The 18,924-nt window shown below is 49.6% G+C and overlaps 2 long non-coding RNA genes across 4 annotated transcripts in view; one reads left to right on the top strand and one right to left on the bottom strand.

Moving 5' to 3' along the window:
- LOC149123439 (uncharacterized) overlaps positions 1-5,456 on the bottom strand; it is a 13,727-nt gene extending 8,271 nt beyond the window's left edge. The window contains exons 1-3 of one of the 2 annotated variants that reach the window (XR_016216045.1): positions 4,654-5,456; positions 3,502-3,625; positions 204-503 (exon numbers count right to left, since the gene is read on the bottom strand). This is a non-coding gene — a long non-coding RNA (uncharacterized LOC149123439). The remainder of the gene's footprint in view (positions 1-203; positions 504-3,501; positions 3,626-4,653) is intronic. The other variant, XR_016216046.1, reaches the window with a different exon arrangement.
- LOC149123438 (uncharacterized) lies at positions 3,666-18,924 on the top strand. Of its 2 annotated transcripts, none has more exons than XR_016216044.1 (3): positions 3,666-4,083; positions 13,900-14,144; positions 17,606-18,924. It is a non-coding gene; the product is annotated as an uncharacterized LOC149123438 (long non-coding RNA). The 2 variants fall into 2 exon arrangements; XR_016216043.1 differs by having other exon boundaries at positions 3,673-4,083; positions 13,931-14,144.

Genomic DNA, 18,924 nt, shown 5'->3' with positions numbered 1-18,924 from the left:
GCCACCTTCTGCTGCTTTCCCAGGTGCATTAGCAGGGAGCTGGATTGGTAGTAGAGCAGCCGAGACCTGAACTAGCACCTATAGGGGATGCCGGTGTCACAGGCAGCAGCTTAATCATATATGCCACAATGATTTTAGGCATTTTTGGGAGCATCATAAAATTTTAAACTTCACACCAAAAGGCAGTTTTTAGTAATACTCACTCTGGGGGCCGGCGCCATGGTGCACTAGGTTAATCCTCCGCCTGCGGCACCGGCATCCCATATGGGCGCCAGTTCTAGTCCCAGCTGCTCCTCTTCCGGTCCAGCTCACTGCTGTGGCCTGGGATAGCAGTAGAAGATGGCCCAGGTGCTTAGGAACCTGCACCCGCATGGGAGACCAGGAGGAAGCACCTGGCTCCTGGCTTCAGATTGGCGCAGCTCCGGCCATTGAGACCATTTGTAGAGTGAACCAACAGAAGAAGACCTTTCTCTCCATCTTGCTCTCTCACACTGTAACTCTGCCTGTCAAGTAAATAAATAAAATCTTAAAAAAAATAATATTCACTCTGTTTGAACAGAGAGTAGTTCCCCAGGGTTATTGCTTTGCAAGCATTAACACTCATTTCAAGGTAAAATTTCTGCCTGTTCATTTTAAAACAACAAATTATTATAAGCCTGAAATATAATAAATAAAATAGGCAAAGTTACTTTGTAAGTTGCTTAACAGCATAGAAAAAGTTAACAATGAGGTCATCATTTGTGGTAAAATGAAAGCAGATTGTGAAAGAGTCTATGGCAATTTTTAAGGCAAACACATAAAAGTCTGGAAATAAACATATCAAAGTGTTACTAGCAGTAACTCCCAAGTAGTAGTGTGATTTTTGTGTATTTTTTTCTGATATTTCAAGTATCTTCAGCAAATTTTTATCCTACACTACTTCGAAAGATTCACAGAAAGTGGAATTAAAAGATAAGCTTGTTTTTGTGCCCACACAAAAATTTTGAGGTCCATTCATACATGGGATATTTTTGTTTTCCTTTTTGAAAGTCAGAGTTACACAGAGAGAAGAGAGGCAGAGAGAGAGAGAGGTCTTCCATCTGCTGGTTCACTCCCCAGAGGGCTGCAAGCCAGGAGCTTCCTCCGGGTCTCTCATGTGGGTGCAGGGGCCCAGGGACTTAGGCCATCTTCTACTTCTTTCTAGGCCATAGCAGAGAGCTGGATTGGAAGTGGAGCAGCAGGGTCTTGAACCTGCGCCCATATGGGATGCCAGCACTGCAGCCGGTGGTTTTACCCACTATGCCACAGCACCAGCCCCTAGGGACATCGTTTCTAGAGCTTTTCCTGTCCCCAAATCTCCATGCAGCCATTTGTTTGTGGGCATGATCAGCAACGCAGGACATTTGGGGACCACATTTGATTGGCTCTAACTGTTCCAGTCTCTGGTTCTTGGCCAGACACACGCAGGGAGAAGAGGGCTAGTGGAATCCTAGGAGCAGGTGTGACAAAACACAGGTGAAATTTACACTGTGCCTCGGAAGAGCTGCTTCTCTGTAGCCCTTTCCCAGGGCAATAGGTGAGGAAAGCCAGGCAGGTGCAGAGGCAGCCATAACTTTTTCCCGAGGGCAGCTCCAGCCTGACCCCACCAGGACACTGGAGCTTAAGCCCTTTTGCCCACCCCCAACCTTCCTACGACAAGGTTCTTGTGCTTTTACACCCTCCCACTGCCAATCACAGGCTCAAGCCTGCAGGAGGAGGGCCAAAAGATTCTGGTACCTGAAGCAGAGACTTGACGCTACCATTCCTCCTCGGAATGAACATATGGACCCTCTACGATGCCTCTCTCACGACCTTCTCCCCGCACACTGTCCATCTTCAAGGTTCTCAAAGCAACACTGACTCCCAGCCCCTTGTCTCTTTAACTGTAAACTATGAGCCAGTATTCAAACAAGGGGGTGTGTTCATCTCATGTTGAGAAATAATTTGGCTTGTTTCAGTGGTGTCCTGGGCTTGAAAAATGGACACCCCCTACTCCCTGCCCCAAACAGAAGCATCAGGAAGTTAAAACTACAGCTTAGAATGGCTGATTGGACTGATGTGAATTCATGGGTGGGGAGGGGTGGGGGAAGATGTGTGATCAATTAGTGATGTCTGCCAGGTGTGACTTCAGATGGGAAGACAGATGAGATCAATTACTTATGTCTGCTAGGGTCCTGGGACAGGGGCGTGGTCCCCTGGTCCAGGCAATTTCAGCATTGCATTGCTCCGTGATCAGAGGCCATTGGACAAATTTCCTTCATAGTCTACATCTTCAGTGCAGCTCCTTGGTCAGAAAGACACTTCCTTTTCTTTGTTTCTTTCTTTTTTTTCTTAAAGATCTTCCTGTCTCCCCTCTCTATCTCCTTTTCTCACTCTTTCCCCTCTCTCCCAACCCCCACCCCCCATTTTATCTCACTTCGGCGCTTCTGGGTTTTTATTCTATAAACACTTTGCTGTCTTTGTGACATGCACTCATTCGGGACATGTTTACAGTCGTTAATGACATCTCCCTGAGAAATAATGAGAACGCCGGTAAAGGTTGTCTCCCCGCCCCACGTGCTGGGCGGCCGCACGCCGGGCCTGCGAGATGAGCACCGGGGTCTGGCAGGGGGAAAATTGACTTAATTTCTTTTCACGGCATGAAATGGAGTGTCTGGGTGATCTGACCTAAATGCATGGCCTAAAAACCAATTAATTCTGAATTGTGAATTTGTGCGCGCATCAAGCTGTGTGTGGAATCCCCGATGAGGCCGCATACCTGGATTCTTTGCAAAATGGGGAGACTTTTTGCTATAAATATGCCTAATAGGCCATGGTTGAAGTGCAGTGGCGATAGCCTTGCACTTCAGCAAGGAGACCTGGGAGCACCTCCCACGACCTGGCGATGGGAATCCAAGCCCTCTTCAGAGCTGCACAGCCTCTCCTCTCTCTCTCTCTCTCTCTCTCTCTCTCTCTTGGTTTGGCCAAAGCAGCCTTGCAGGTCCCTTACGGCTGCCATCCAAGGGGACCTGCCTTTCCTGGTGCCACGGCTCTGAAATCAGGTTGTACGGTGCAGACGGCATGCAGTCGGACAGTGAGTTTGTGTAGGAGAGGTGCAGCCCTGGGGCTGACGCTGTGGCATGGTGGGTAAAGCCTCTGCCTGCAGTGCTGCCATCCCACATGGGCGCCAGCTCAAGTCGAGGCTGCTCCACTTCTGATCCAGCTCTCTGCTACAGCCTGGGAAAGCAGTGGAAGATGGCCCAAGTCCTTGGGCCCCTGCACCCATGTGGGAGATCTGGAAGAAGCTCCTGGCTTTGGATCAGTGCTCCCCAGCCATTGCAGCCAATTGGGGAGTGAACCAGCAGATGGAAGACACCTCCCCCGCGCTGTGTAACTTGGACTTTCAAATAAATAAATAAATCTTAAGAAAAAAAGAAGAAGTGCAGCCCTGCTTCGCTAACGGCCCCTGGTATTCCCGCCCCAAGCAATGACACATCCCCTTACCAATGTTAAATCCACTATCACTTCATTGCAAGCAGTTTACTGCACCTGATGTTCGTCGAGGCCCCTCTACATGCAGCAGTGACTTGTTTGTGGCGAACAAAACCGGGTCAGTCATGAGCACCTGCTGTAAGGATCACGTAAGGAAAAAAAAAACTGGAAGGAAATAGAGGTACCTGCAACAAAAGGTTAAATTTGGGGGCTTGCAAGACAAGCACCCGGAGAAGGGAGCTGTGGGCGGGGGAGAGAGCGTGCATGGAGTGTGTGTTGTGGGTTTGTGGTGGAGTGCGTGTGTGTGTGTGTGTGTATGGTGTTTGCACATCTGTTGTGTGTTTGTAGGGAGATAGGGAGAGGATCAGAGAAGCTTAAGGGATGATGTAGCACCCAAGGAACAGGTAGGGTTTCTCCAGACTAGAAGGCGTCCCAGCACTGGCAGAGCCTAACCTGGCAGGGCACACTGCAGGAAAGGGGTGGGGGTGCCAGGGATGCTGGAGCAGGAGGTGGCAGACCACGTGAGGAGGACGGGCTAAGCTCCGAGAGGCTGGGGCTCCTCTCGAGAGAGGTGTAAGAGAGTTCGCGGGATTGGTAAGTAGGGCTGCGTGGCGTGCCCGCTGGGGTCCAGGTGGAGGAGGAGCAGAGGGTGGGGAAGGCGGTGACAGCGCTCCTGGTGCCTCAGCATTGAGCCGGGGTGTGGCGTCCCCAGCCTGGCATCTTCAGAAGTTTGTGGTTGGAGGGGTTTGGGGTTTGTGTGCTGCTGTGGGGTCTTTTCTCTAGCCAAGGAACTCCAGAGTTTTGGGGGAGTGAAGTCATCAGATGGCAGAGTAAGGAGACTTGGGGGAGGTGCCCAGCCACAGGGTTCCTCTTGAGTGTCTCCGGAGAGGAGGGTTTATGCACCTATAGCAGTGGCAAGCCAGAGACTCCCCCTTACTGCTTCCCTCGCTCCCCTGCTCTGCCCCTCCCTCCGGGGTCGGCTCTCAAATATCAAGCACCCTAGTCCATGTCTCAAACTCAGATTCTCGGAAACCCAAAGGTGATGCACTCCCAGCCACCCAGGAGTGCGTGGTGTGCAGGATAAAGTGGTCATGGTTAATCCTCTTGTCTGGGCAGCTTCTGACCAATGGAGGAACAGAACCGGTGGATGCATACGCCCCTCACCTGTCACTCAGACGGGCAGTTCTGAGCGCTGCAGGCCGGTGCGAGGACCTCACTCTCTCATAGTGCAGAGCTTCTAACTCCCGAGCTCAGGCTGTCCAGGATCGGGTAAACCAGACTCCAACTTCATTCATTCATCCACTTACTCATTCACTTAGTCCCTCAATCTACTACAAGCTCTTGCGTAGTTTTCTGCTGGGACTCCTGTGGGGAGCAACTCGGCCTAAGACTGTTACTGGAATTAAGACTTATTCTATGCATCTGCTCTCCCACAATATGGCGCTGGGAGAGGAGGAAATAGCTTCTACACAGCTGCCTCCAGTTCAACCAATAAACAGCAGGACCTGCTCCTGATTGGAGGAGAGCAGCGTACTCAGCGTGTGGGTAGCAGAGTTGGGATTGGTGGAAGAGGACTATAAAGGAGGAGAGAGACAACATGCACGAGGAACATCTATCTGAAGGAACACCTGTGCAGCCCCCGAGAGAGCCGGCCCGGCTGGCGGTGTGCCGCTCCCCCGCGGAAGTGGGGAAAGCGGCAGGGGGAACCGCCCTTCCACGGAGGTGGAAGGGACGGTAGCCAACCCAGGAAGAACCAGCAGCAAACCCGGGGAGGGCCGAGCAGACAAAAGAACAGCGCAGGGTCTTGTGTCATTCCTCCACGAAGAGGGGGAGCAACATAATGGTGCCGTGACTCGGATAGGAAGCCTAGGCAGGGTTTAGTGTCGTTCCTCCATGAAGAGGGGGAGCGACAGACTCCCATTAAATTTTAAGTACCTTTTACCTTTAGACAGCTCTTTCTGTGATCTCTATATATTCTTCATATAATTTTCTAAATTCTCCTGTATTTGTGTCTACGACCTTCCCTATATTGCTGTAAAAAAAAGTCTGTATTGACACAGAACTGTGTGAAACCTGTATAATTCTCTTACTTGACAATACTTGTGCAACTTGAAGTAGTTCTTTGCATTAACTTGCTATGTTTGTATGCCCTCCCCTCTATATTTTATTTTATTTTATTTTATCTTTTTTTATTATTTATTTGAGAGGTAGAGTTACAGACAGTGAGAGGGAGAGATAGAGAGAGGTCTTCCTTCCATTCGTTCACTCCCCAGATGGCCACAACGGCCGGAGCTGCGCCGATCCAAAGCCAGGAGCCAGGAGCTTCTTCCAGGTCTCCCATGTGCAGGCAGGGTCCCAAGCACTTGGGCCATCTTCTACTGCTTTCCCAGGCCACAACAGAGAGCTGGACTGGAAGAGGAGCAGCTAGGACTAGAACTGGTGCCCATTCCCTCTATATTTTATAGCTTTATAAATGAGTGTCTTTGAAACCGGTAGTGGAAAAATGCACCTAAAATATGTTTTTTGAAAGATGTTATTTATTTGAGAGGTAGAGTTACAGACAGAGAAAAAAGAGAAAGAGAGAGAGAGAGAGAAATGTCTTCTGTCTGCTGGGTCACTCCCCAAATGGCTGCAACAGCCAGAGCTAAGCCACTCTGAAGCCAAGAGCCAGGAGCTTTCCTCCAGGTCTCCCAAGTGGATGCAGGGGCCCAAGGACTTGGGCCATCTTCTATTGCTTTCCCAGGTCATAGCAGAGAGCTGGATTGGAAGTGGAGCAGCCAGGACTCGAACTGGCATGTACATAGGATGTGGGCACTGGAGGCGGCAGCCTTACCCACTACACCACAGCGCTGGCCCCTCATTAACTTTTTGGATATCTTTTTGTGAACCCGAAAATCTTTTTTAGAAAAAGTTTTATTTACTTGAAATGCAGAGTTTCATATAGAGAGGGGAAGAGAGAGAAAGAGGGAGAGAGGGAGAGAGGGAGAGAGGGAGAGAGGGAGAGAGAGAGAGAGAGAGCGAGAGCCATCCACTGGTTGATTCCCCAAATAGTTGCAAAGAGTGGGTCTGGGCCAGGCTGAAGCCAGGAGCCAGGAGCTGCAGCCAGGCTCCCCACATGGTGGCAGGGGTGAAAGCACTAATGTGCGTTCCCAGATGCATCAGCTGGGAGCTGGATCGGAAGTGGAGCAGCCAAGAAATGGGATGTCAGCATTGCAGGTGGCGGCTTTACCTACTGTGCCACACTGGCACACTCACCAATCTGCAAATCTTTAATCTTTATCTAACTCTCGTTAAATGTAATTTATTTTTTCCAAACTGTGACTCTTACACTTCCTGGTAGGAACCATATCTCACTGGTTTCTTGGAGAAGGTGACGAAAAGGAGGCTCGTGCTGACGATGTGTCCCATCTGCTGGCGACAGGCCCGGACTCCCATCCCCAGCCTTCAAGCTCCTCCAACACATCTCGAAGGTCCCAGACCCGTGAAGTACCTGTGACTGCAGGTGAAAGTCTGGGAGTGATAGCTGGAGTGTGAAGATGGCAGGCAGGAACTGTTTTTTTTTTTTTTTTTTTTTTTTTTTACAGGCAGAGTTAGACAGTGAGAGAGAGAGAGAGAGAAAAAAAAAGGTCTTCCTTTTTCCGTTGGTTCACCCCCCAAGTGGCTGCTACAGCTGGCCCGCTGCACGGATCCAAAGCCAGGAACCAGGTGCTTCTTCCTGGTCTCCCATGCGGGTGCAGGGCCCAAGGACCTGGGCCCTCCTCCACTTCCTTCCCGGGCCACAGCAGAGAGCTGGACTGGAAGAGGAGCAACCGAGATAGAATCCAGCACCCCAACCGGCACTAGAATCTAGGGTGCCGGCACCACAGGCGGAGGATTAGCCTAGTGAGCCGCAGTGCCAGCCCGGAACTGTGGGTTTTATGAAGGTAATTGTTGCAGATGTGGCTGTTATGGCTGGATTGCATTCCCCCAAATCTATACCTTGAAGACTGAGCCTCCAGCAGCCCAGGATGTGACCTTATGTGGAAATTGGGTCATTGCTGCTGTAGTTAGCTAGGTCGAGGTCATGCTGGATGGGGCAGGCTCCTTGTTCAATATGGCTGCACACAAGGAAGGCGTCCTGTGTACCGGAAAGCAGAGAGCCAGCAAAGCATTACAACCACAAGCCAGAGAACTCCAAAGCTGGTCAGAAACCACCAGATGTGAGGGCAGAGGCACGGAGTGAAGTCCGCGTCCCTCACCTCAGAGGGACTTGGTCCTAGCCAGGCTTAGATCGTATTTCAGTCTCCAAAATGGCCAGATGTTACATTTACATTTAGTCCGTTGGTTTACACCTCATGGTTATCTTGCAAAAATGCCTTCAAAAGTGCAAATTCTAAAAATCTCGGGGATCATATTTTTTTAATGTATCTTAAGCATGAAGGTTTCACCCTTCTTTTAAAACAGGGCAGCAGAACGGCCACGAGTCCAACTGCCTTCTGCAAACATTCCGTGTGGCCTCTGGCCCTGGAGAGGCAGGTGCAAGAGTGCAAGGACAGGGGCTGGGGGCAGGACAAGATGGGGAGGGGACACTGGGCAGCCGCCTCTGCTTCTTCTGACCTTTGCTCACTGATCCCTCTCCTGCCCCCCACCCCTGCAACCATCAAGTTGTAAACCACTTCTCTGCAGCCCACAAATGAGAGGAGACGTGGGTGAGTCCCAGGTCCCAGGGACACTGTGATTGCCCTTGAACGGGGCACTGGCAGAGAAGGGTAAGCAGAAAGAACTCACGCATGCGGTAGAACTGAGCGGTGGGATTTCAGCTGTGGTGGGACGGCTTTGTCTTCTTTGCTGCTGTTGAAATCCCAGAGATGAACTGTCATTTGCAAGTGACACACTCAACTCAAGTCTCTTTATCCCTACCTGACCCATGCTACAATTACCCAAGCCCCAAGGTTAAGCTAGGTCAACACCAACTGGGCTCTCACTCTCAGGTACCAGGCAAATGCTGCTGCTTTTTCTGTCTTCTTTTTTTTTTTTTTTTTTTTTTTTTTTGGGTCTCACTGACCTCTCTCTGCCTCCTCCTGGCTCTCTGGGAAAAGCATGTCAGAGCATTGCTGACTTTACCCGTGAAGCCTCCACCAATAAATTCCTACCTCCAAAGATGAAAGACATTTATGTACAACATACAAAAAAGAAAATGTCTTGCTTACATCAGAGTCTTGCTGTTTGTATAGCTTAACCAAACAGAGAATACTGTTTGAAAAACAAGGGCTAACACAGACATTTCTTGTTTTCTAAAACGAGACTCAATGACTCAAAAAATGTTGCCTGCTTTGTTGGTTTTCAATGCTTTTATCTCATTCTGATTTATGGGCAGCCCTTGAATAGAGACAGACCTCTGCTTAACCACCTGTAGGCAGGTGTATCCCTTTGAGCACAATCCCCAGGAGCTGGAACCATCCATCACCTGCGCCTACTCAGAGCCGGCGGGTTCAGCATCTTTTATCTCCGTGACCCTGGCAGCCAGTCTGCTTCATCATAAACACTCTATTCTGTGTGACCCTGAACAGAAGAAAAAATAGAAAATCTGATGGAAGAGAAACAGGATTTGGATTCAGGGGGAAAATGAAGGAAACAAATGTGTACTCAGCATCTTTTTTATTTTTTAGATTCTTGGAAAAATTAGGTGTGACCTTGGACAGGTTACCAAAAAAATCCCTCTTTCAAAATCAATCATCTGCAAAAGTGGGTACATTAAATAAAATCTGGTTACCTTGTAGAATGCCAACTTCCATTTAAGAAGTAGTTGTGACTTTAAAAATTGATCAAGGGGCCAGCGCTGTGGTGTAGCAGGTAAAGCCACTGCCTGTAGTGCCGGCATCTCATATGGGTGCTGGTTCAAGTCCCAGCTTTTCCACTTCTGATCCAGCTCTCTGCTATGGCCTGGGGAAGCAGTAGAAGATGGCCCAAGTGCTTGGGCCCCTGCACCCACGTGGGAGACCTGGAAGAAGCTCCTGGCTCCTGGCTTCAGACTGGTGCAGCTCCTGCTGTTGCAGCCATCTGGGGAGTGATCCAGCAGATGGAAATTCTCTATCTTTCTGCATCTCCTTCTCTGTGTAACTCTGACTTTCAAATAAATAAACATTTTTTAAAAAGTTGATCAAATTGCACATGATTTATGTTTTGAAGTATTCTTTTCAAATTCTTCCAGTATACTGCTTAGAAGGTGCTGTGCTGGACAAATGAATACATGCGTGAGCAGATTCACGAAAATGGGGTCACGATGAACGAGACTCTGTGAGAACCCCGGGAGGTGAAACTGTGAACACTGCCAGGTTCCTTTTCCTGACTGAGAAAGGTGGCTTTCTGTCATTTGTCTGCTTTCCTTTAAAATCAGGGAACCATCTGTACTGCTTTACATATTATTTATTTATTAAAAATCTAATTTATTCATCAAAGAGGCAGAGAGTCAGAGAGAGAGAGAGAGAGAGAGAGGAGTTCCTATCCACTGGTTCACTTCCAAAATACCCACAATGGCAGAGGCTGGGCCAGGCCAAAGACTAGAGTAGGGAACTCAATCCAAATCTCCCACATAGGGGGAAAGAATTCAGCTAAACTGAGCCAGAGTTAGGGGTTAGAGCTAGGGATTGAAACCAGGTACTTCTCCTTCTTCTTCTTTTTTTTTAAAAGATTCACTTATTTATTTGAAAGGCCGCATTACAAAGAGGGATGGGAGAGAGAGAGAGAGAAATCTCCCATCTGCTGATTCACTTCCCAAATGACCACAATGCCAGGGCCAGGTCAGGTCAAAGCCAGGAGCCTGGAGCTTCATCCAGATCTCCCATGTGTGTGTAGGAGCCCACGCACTTGGCCATCTTCCTCTGCTTTCCCAGGCACATTAGCAGGAAGCTGGATAGGAAGTGGAACAGCCGATGCTCAAACCAGGGCTCATATGGGATGGCGGCTTCACAGGCAACAGTCTAACCCAGTATACCACAGCACCGGCTCCAAACTTGGGTACTTCCATATGAGATACGGCCATCTTAACAAACGTCTTAACTGCTAGAATAAACACCTTCCCCTACATATAATGTAAATGGCTTCTAAACATGCATATCATGTTGATAAGAAGTATTCGGGTCTTTGCTGAGAATTAAAGCAACCAACCACTCTAAAGATGCTATGTATTATCTGGTGCAAGAAGAGTTTCATGATGTCCTATAGAAACTACAAGGAATATGGCACCCACGTGATAGCAATGTATTGAGTTTCCAGCTCCCAGCTCCAGCCCCAGCCCAGTCCCAGCCATTGAAGGTATTTGGGGGGAGTGAACAAACTTTATCTGTCTACGTCTCTCTCTCTCTATCACTTTGCCTCTCAAATAGATCAAAATAAAAAAAAATACTCAGAGTATTTTACATGCACCACACTCTTTGAGATGGATATTTAAAAATGGAGAAAATATAAAACATTTGTTTTAAATTCACCTTGAAGTACTAAACCCATTAAAAGTCACCATTACTAACACACTCTTATATAAATATATAATTTTCTAAAATATATTTTCCTAAATATATTTTACTAAACAAATATGTTTTCCTAAACAAAATATATTTTCCTAAACAAGAACAGTTAGGGAGAGGAACAGCATTTTATTTTTTATGTATTTGTGGATTTCTTTTATGTCTGGCTTTTAAAAGACAGCTGGATCCTCCTACCTGCCTCTGCAGTCCACCTGTTATGTTACTTTGGTTGAAGTATAGGAAGAAAAGCTAGCTTCATAGAGATCGCTGTTGGAAAAAGGCAAGGGTTTGGCAATAGTCTTTTCAGGTCATTGTGAATGTTCTCTTTTGATGCTACAGCAAAGCCCAGCAAGAAGAGAGTCCCTGTAATATGTCTTCCAGAAAAGTTGTCATCCATGGGTACTTCAAAAACTTTGTGGAAAAGAGAAGCTTATTTTGGTGAAAAATGGTTTGACATGCATGCATGTTTTTTTCATTATTACATTCCCATAGGCTTTTTGAATACCTTTCCCTGATTCCTGATCTCAACTTCCAGGGTTTTTTCAGATCTACAGGGGACTTCAAAAACTTCTGGAAAAAAAAAATGGAATTAAAAGTTAGGATTATTGAGAGAAGCATTCGGTATAGCTTTTAAGGTCCCTTCCACTGGGACAGCCACACCCCACATTGAATGGAGTGCCTGGGTTCAAGTCCCAGCTGTGCTCCCAACTCCAGCTTTCCAGGAACGTGCACCCTGGGAGGCAGCAGGTGGTGGCTCAAGTGACTGGGTTCCTGCCACCCATGTGGGAGACTCTGATTGAGTTCCTTGATCATGGCTTCAATCCAGCCCAACTCCAGGTGTTGCAGGGATTTGAGGAGTGACCCAGTGAGTGAAAAGTCTCTCTCTCTCTCTCTCTCTCTTTATGTTCCTTTCAAATAAATAAAAAACTAAAAGAAAATAAGATGCATTTTGTAAAAAGACAATTGAAATCCAAGCAGTTTTTCATAATATAAATTTCCATGAACTTTTTGAAGACTCCTTGTATGTATGGAGCTCAGAAAATTTTGCACCAAAATAAACTTATTTTTTGATTTGATTTTTATTTCTTTATTTTTTTAAGATCTTATTTATTTGAGAGATGGAGTTACAGAAAGAGAAAGAGAGAGAGAGAGAGAGAGAGAGAGAGATCTTCCATCTGCTGGTTCACTCCCCAGATGGCCGCAATGGCCAGAGCTGAGCTGATCCGAAGCCAGGAGTCAGGAGCTTCTTCTGAGTCTCTCACCTGGGTGCAGGGGCCCAAGCGCTTAGGCCATCTTCTACTGCTTTCCCAGGCCATCAGCAAGGAGCTGGATAGGAAGTGGAGCAGCCAGGACTCAAACCGGCACCCACATGGGGTGCCAATGCCACAGGCAGAGGCTTAGCGCACTAAGCCACAGTGCCGGCCCCTTGATTTCATTTTTCCATGAACTTTGAAGCACTCTGGTATATAACCCCTCCCGCCACATTAAATGCCTTTGAAGAGCAAGAGTAACCTGAGCCGCTACTTTCTAGCCTGAAGATCCTGTCTTCAAGGTTTGCTTGCTGTCTCCCTTGGCCTCTGTGAGAGCCAGCAAAAGGCCACACCAAGCTTGCATTCTGCTAAGTGCTCAACTGACTAACACGAGAGATGTGGAGTCAGACAGGGGAGAGCCCAGGCTTCGGTAGGTAGCCTTGTCACCTCGCTTACCCAATACTCTGGCCAATGTCAGGGCAAAGTCCTTTTGAACTCGATCCAGTGACTGCACCATTTTCTGTAACAACCCCCACCGCCACCCCAATTCTGAAAGAACGCATAACTGCTCTGAACAGACAGAGTGGAGAATCAAGCCCCTGCTCTGTGGAAGAAAAGTCTCAGCTGGGCCAGTACACAGGGCATATAAAGCATGCCCAGGCTACCCTCTGCATAGATCCAACTACACAGGTCGGGCAGTGGCTTGACCATCATGTTCTGGACAGCTGATCTCTGAGCTCCTACGCGGGGAGTTCCTTCACAGCAGTCTCTAGCCAGTGCCTGACCCTCACTTCACACAATGGCACCGTCCTATACGCCCATTCCCTTCCTGGGCATTTCCTCTCCCTCGCTACTGTTCCCCAAGCCTTGCGACTGTGGACAGATGCACGGATCCTCGGAAGCTTTGAGCTCAATGACCAGCCCTGCTATTGAGAGTTCCCCGATGCAGCCTTGTGAAGCTAGTGGAAGAGCCAGTTATTGTCAGTCCATTCACCCCACTCCCGAATGCCAGCGTCTCTTTGCACATGTGCGTGTGCCCAGGCAGACGCGTGGATCTTGGCGCACTCAGCATCCCGCTGGCGTGATTTGACCTTTTGGTCTCTGTGGGAAACTCTTGACAGTCACTGCATTGAATGAGTTTATTTATTTAAAAGACTTTATTTGAGGGGCAGAGTCACAAAGAGAGAGAGAGGCAGAGAGAGAGAGAGAGAGAGAGAGGTCTTCCATCCACTGGGTCACTCCCCAATTGGCCGCAATGGCCAGATCTGAGCCAATCCCAAGTCAGGAGCCAGGAGCTTCTTCCAGGTCTCTCATGTGGGTGCAGGGGCCCAAGGACTTGGGCCATCTTCTGCTGCTTTCCCAGCACATTAGCAGGGCACTGGATTGGAAGAGGAGCAGCTGGGAAATGGACTGGAGCCCGAATGGGATGCTGGAGGCTTAGCCTATTATGCTGCAGTGCTGGTCCCCCATGGAGAGGTTTTTTCCCCAGCTAGAGTGTCTGCCTCTTGGACATTCAGCGGAGACCTCAGCGTGCGGTGTCCGACACTCTAGAGCTAAACAGCTATCGAGGATCATATTTCTTTCCCTCCCGAGATCCTAGAAGCCATCCCCCAGTTGTTATCATGGAGTGTTTTTGTCTTGCCCTGGTTTGTTTCCAGGTAACGGATCTCCCTGTTCACATGGTTTCAGCTCCCAGAGAACACGCTGGCTCTGATCAGTAGATGGACCTCCCGGTAGAGAAGCTCTCTGTAAATGACTAATGAATCCGTCAATGGCTTATCAGCTCTTTGCTACCATTCAGCTATTGCAGATGTGCAAGGGACACGGTTGCCTTCAAATGCAATGAACACAAGTCCATTTACTTTGGATTCAGGCCAAGAAATGAATCTGACATCGTTTGCAGGTATAGTCACTTCAAGTTCAGACCACTGCAGATCTATTTTAGGTACTTCTGTTTGAACTATAGGGATGGGACTCGAAGCTGCTTTGCTCAGATCCCTTACACTTAGGAGGGCCACTTTGCCAGCACAAATCCCTTTAAAAAAGAAATATTTTGACTGCCAGGGTCAAGTGCACACACAGAGGACTTGACTCCAAGGCTGGAGTTCACCACCCGATGGGTGCTCAGGTCCACATGTCTGCTGCGGTTTGAGAAATGACATTTTTTTTTGTGACAGGCAGAGTGGACAGTGAGAGAGAGAGACAGAGAGAAAGGTCTTCCTTTGCCGTTGGTTCACCCTCCAATGGCCGCCGGGGCCGGCGTACCGCGCTGATCCGAAGGCAGGAGCCAGGTGCTTATCCTGGTCTCCCATGGGGTGCAGGGCCCAAGCACTTGGGCCATCCTCCACTGCACTCCCGGGACACAGCAGAGAGCTGGCCTGGAAGAGGGGCAACCGGGACAGAATCTGGTGCCCTGACCGGGACTAGAACCCGGTGTGCCGGCGCTGCAAGGCTGAGGACTAGCCTAGTGAGCTGCCGCGCCGGCCTGAGAAATGACTTTTATCACTAATTAACACCCCTTTTCCTGACAGATATTTCCAGGAAAAACAGCTCACGTTGAGCAATGGATGCTGGGCTACACCTGAAAAATTGTTTTTGCTGTGCTTTTCTGAGAAGAGCTGAGTTCTCAGCACAGTAGTTCCCGGAGAGCACCAACCGATTTGTGCTCAGCAAGAGAGAGGATCCTAATCGAATCACAGGGCTGGGACAGATGGGAGCTGGAGAGACCTGGGTAGGGGTGGCAGAGGAAGTGCTGGTTGGTTTCCTGTCCCACCCCTTGCATTTGCTTATCATCTGGAAATACCTCATTTGTCCATGAACAACATCAATGGCCTTCTATGTATTAAAAGAACCCATGAAAGGGGCAGGTGTGCTGGTGTAGGGGATTCATCCGTGCCTTAGGATGTTGGTGCTCCACTTGCAATCTGGCTCCCTGCTAATGCACCTGGGAAAGCAGCAAGAGATGGCCCAAGTGCTTGGGCTCCTACACCCATGTGGGAGACCTGGATGGTGGCTCCTGGCTTTGGCCTGGCCCTGCCCTAACCATTGTGGCTATTTGGGGAGTGAATCAGCAGAAGGAAGATCTTTCTATCTCTCTTGTCACTGTTTGTCAAGTCACTTGGTCTTTTTTTTTTTTTTTTTTTTTTTTTTTTTATTTTTGACAGGCAGAGTGGACAGTGAGAGAGAGAGACAGAGAGAAAGGTCTTCCTTTGCCGTTGGTTCACCCTCCAATGGCCGCCGCGGTAGGCGCGCTGCGGCCGGCGCACCGCGCTGATCCGATGGCAGGAGCCAGGAGCCAGGTGCTTTTCCTGGTCTCCCATGGGGTGCAGGGCCCAAGCACTTGGGCCATCCTCCACTGCACTCCCTGGCCACAGCAGAGGGCTGGCCTGGAAGAGGGGCAACCGGGACAGAATCCGGCGCCCCGACCGGGACTAGAACCCGGTGTGCCGGCGCTGCTAGGAGGAGGATTAGCCTAGTGAGCCGCGGCGCCGGCCAAGTCACTTGGTCTTTAAAAAAATAAATAAAAAAATCAAGAGTTCAAAAAAAAATTTTTGATCCCAACTGTGAGCGGAGGGGAAGCAGCCACAGGAAGGTGCCAGGAGGAGCTAACTTTTAAGTCGAGTACTAAAGAAAGAAGAGCAGGGACTGGCACTGTGGCATAGTAGGCTAGACCTCCACCTGCTGCGTCAGCATCCTATCTGGGTGCCGGTTCGAGTCCTGGCTGCTCCACTGTGATCCTGCTCCCTGCTGATGTGCCTGGGGAAGCAGTGGAAGATGACCCAAGTGCTTGGGCTCCTTCCCCTCCTCCAGCCCACTGTGGGAGACCTGGAAGAAGCTCCTGGCTCCTGGCTTTGGATCAGCCCACCTCTGGCCATTGCGGCCATTTGGGGAGTGAACCAGTGGATGGAAGACCTTTCTCTCTTCTCTCTCTTTCTGTCTGTAACTCTGCCTCTCAAATAAATAAATAAATAAAATCTTTTTAAAAAGGCAGGATCTTGGGCTCATTGTCCCCTAGAAGCACACTGTGCAACAAGGGGATGGGGGCAGCAAGTCTGTAGGGGGCGTGCTCCTGGGAAGCATCAGAGAGGGGCAGGGAGATGAGACAGGGCAGGAGAGGGAAGCAGTGAGGGACGGGGTGGTGCTTCACGTCCCAGCATGGAGGGCGGGGGCTGGGCCCTGCTAGAACGGCTCTCAGAGTCCTCCAGCCAAGGACAGGGAGGTGTAGCACTTTTTAAAAAAAGAATGTTTAAGTTCTTTGAAAGAGAGACTGAGAGAGAAGAAGAGACGGAGAGAAAATCCTTCTATCTGCTGGTTCACTCCCTCCCCAAATGGCTGCAACAGCCAGGATGGAGCCAGGTAAAGCCAGAAGCCTAGAACTCCATCAGGGTCTCCCGTGAGGGTGGCAGGGGCCCAAGCACTTGGAGCAGCTTCTGCTTCTTTCCCAGGCACAATAGCAGGAAAGAGGAGCAGCTGGGACATGAACCGGCACTCCTATTTGGGATGCTGGCCTATATGGGACTTGCTGCACCACAACGCCTGCCCCAGAGGTGCCAGAGGCAGCTCTGAACACCTGTCTCACAGAGACTTGTGTTTGAAAGATGGCACACGTGAGTGTCCACCTGCTGGCCTGGGACACCCATGCTGCCTCCTGAATGAGTACCACAAACCCCTCCTGGCAGAGGGAACAGCCCAGAGACCCCAGGGTTAAGACAGTTAGGTCACTGGTTCAGAAAGTTGGATGCAGCCTGATATAGACACCAGGGTGCTGTTTCACTCAATTTCCCTGCTGACAGTGTGCTTAAGACCCTGGGGAAAAAATCCGTGACTGAGTTCAGGTGAGAATCCCCCTAATCAGCATGTTTGCACCTGTTGCAGACTGTGTGTGTCTCTGCTAATTCCACAGAAAAATGATGAGCCTTGAGCAGCAACAGGGACTCAGCTTGGCAAGGCTACCTCTTGATCTCAAGCAGAATAGTATGCTGGCTTTAGATTGGTGGTATTGACTTCTAGATGCTCCTAATCACTGGATGTTAATGGGCATAATTTTCTGTGCAGGTCAGGACCCTAGCCCCCCACCCCCATTCAACCCCTAGACCAGAACTCTGCCCAGTGCAATTACATCACAGGGCCCTTGCACCTGCTGTCCTTAGGCTAGCCCATCCCGCCCTCAGTCATTCGATGGCAGCTGCTGTTTTAGGTCTCAGCTCCAGACTAGCTCCAGACTCTCCCCCTCAGAGAGACCTTCTCTGACCCTCTAGCCTATGGGGACTTCTGACCCCCACCCTGCTGCCCTTGCTGGATTTTATCATCTCTGTTACGTGTTCAGGTGTTCACGTCTTTATGTTCTCTCTCCTTCATCGGCAGGAGCCTGGCCTTGTTCACCTGTGTGTTCCCAGCACTAAGAATGTGTTGAATGAATGAAGGACCAGAGGAATGACTGTCCAGGGCGATGTTTGCTGCAGAAAGTACTCAGTGAAGCAGAACTTTTTATTGCCCTGAATTAAAAGGAGAAAGGAGAGCCCATGTGTAGAGTCTGCCAAGAACGACTCCGGCCGGGTTGTGGATCTGTTTTTCTGATGGTAACTGTCTCCCTCCATTTAATTCTCTTCCTGAGCGTACCCTGGAAAGTTTCCTCTGTCCGTTGCTTCTGTCCCTTCTCTCTGCACTGGCCTTTGTCCCTGAGCACTCAGGACTCCCACCCTACCATAAACTGTCAAGACGAGAAACACCCTGGCAGGAATGATTGATGCCGGGTGAACGAGACCCGATAATTTGTGTGTGTGTGCCCGCATTTATTTAGCAGGTTTAAGTTTCATTTAACCACAACGAAAGATCCCGGCTGGGAACTGGAGATCCACAGATGTGCAAAGAGCTGCGGGCTTGGTTTGCTTCCAATCAGCCATCAGCGGATCAATGATCAGCACTGGGACAGTGGATTCTTCCAGCTGGGTCCACCCACAAGACCCCACTCCTGGCAAAACTCCTCTCCCCTCTCGTGGTAGAGAGGAAGAAACTCCCCGCACAGGCACATGGCCTCCCGCCCACCTGCAAATAAGTGAGCCTGGCAGGTACTCCGTGGACTTCACACCATGACGCTCACCATGGATCTCACAGGGGCAGTGTGTCCCCGGCTCTAGGGAGCCAGGTGAGCCAAGGATTGTCCCTCACCCATGGTTATGTAACAGCAAGGCCTCCCACGCCAGGGGACAGGGCAGATAACACACAGGGGGAGGAATGCTGACTGTGTGTGGTGGTCAGAGAGTGCCCAGGCTCATGGAGGTAGACTCTCGCCTGGGACTGGGGAGTTGAAATGCTGGAGGCTGAGTAGACAGGCACTGCAGGAGACATCCACTAGATGGGTTAGGTGATTTGCAAATGTGGCCACTAATTCAGTTTATTAAAAAACAAGTAATGGGAGCCAGCGCTGTAGCATAGTGGGTAAAGCTGCCACCTGTAGTTCCAGCATCCCATATGGGCACTGGTTCAAGTCCCGGCTGTTCCACTTCCAATCCAGCTCTCTGCTATGGCCTGGGAAAGCAGTGGAGGATGGCCCAAGTGCTCGGGCTCCTGCACCTGCATGGGAGATCAGGAGGAAGCTCCTGGCTCCTGGCTTCAGCCTAGCCAGGCCTGGCCATTGTGACCATTTGGGGAATGAAACAGTGAATGGTTCATTCTTCTCTCTC

Source organism: Oryctolagus cuniculus, chromosome 11 (genome assembly GCF_051225735.1).
Source record: "Oryctolagus cuniculus isolate XC-2025 breed Fujian yellow rabbit chromosome 11, ASM5122573v1, whole genome shotgun sequence".
NCBI lineage: Eukaryota > Metazoa > Chordata > Mammalia > Lagomorpha > Leporidae > Oryctolagus > Oryctolagus cuniculus.
The sequence above is the reverse complement of the archived record's forward strand: the minus strand, read 5'-3'. Positions and strand labels throughout refer to the sequence as shown.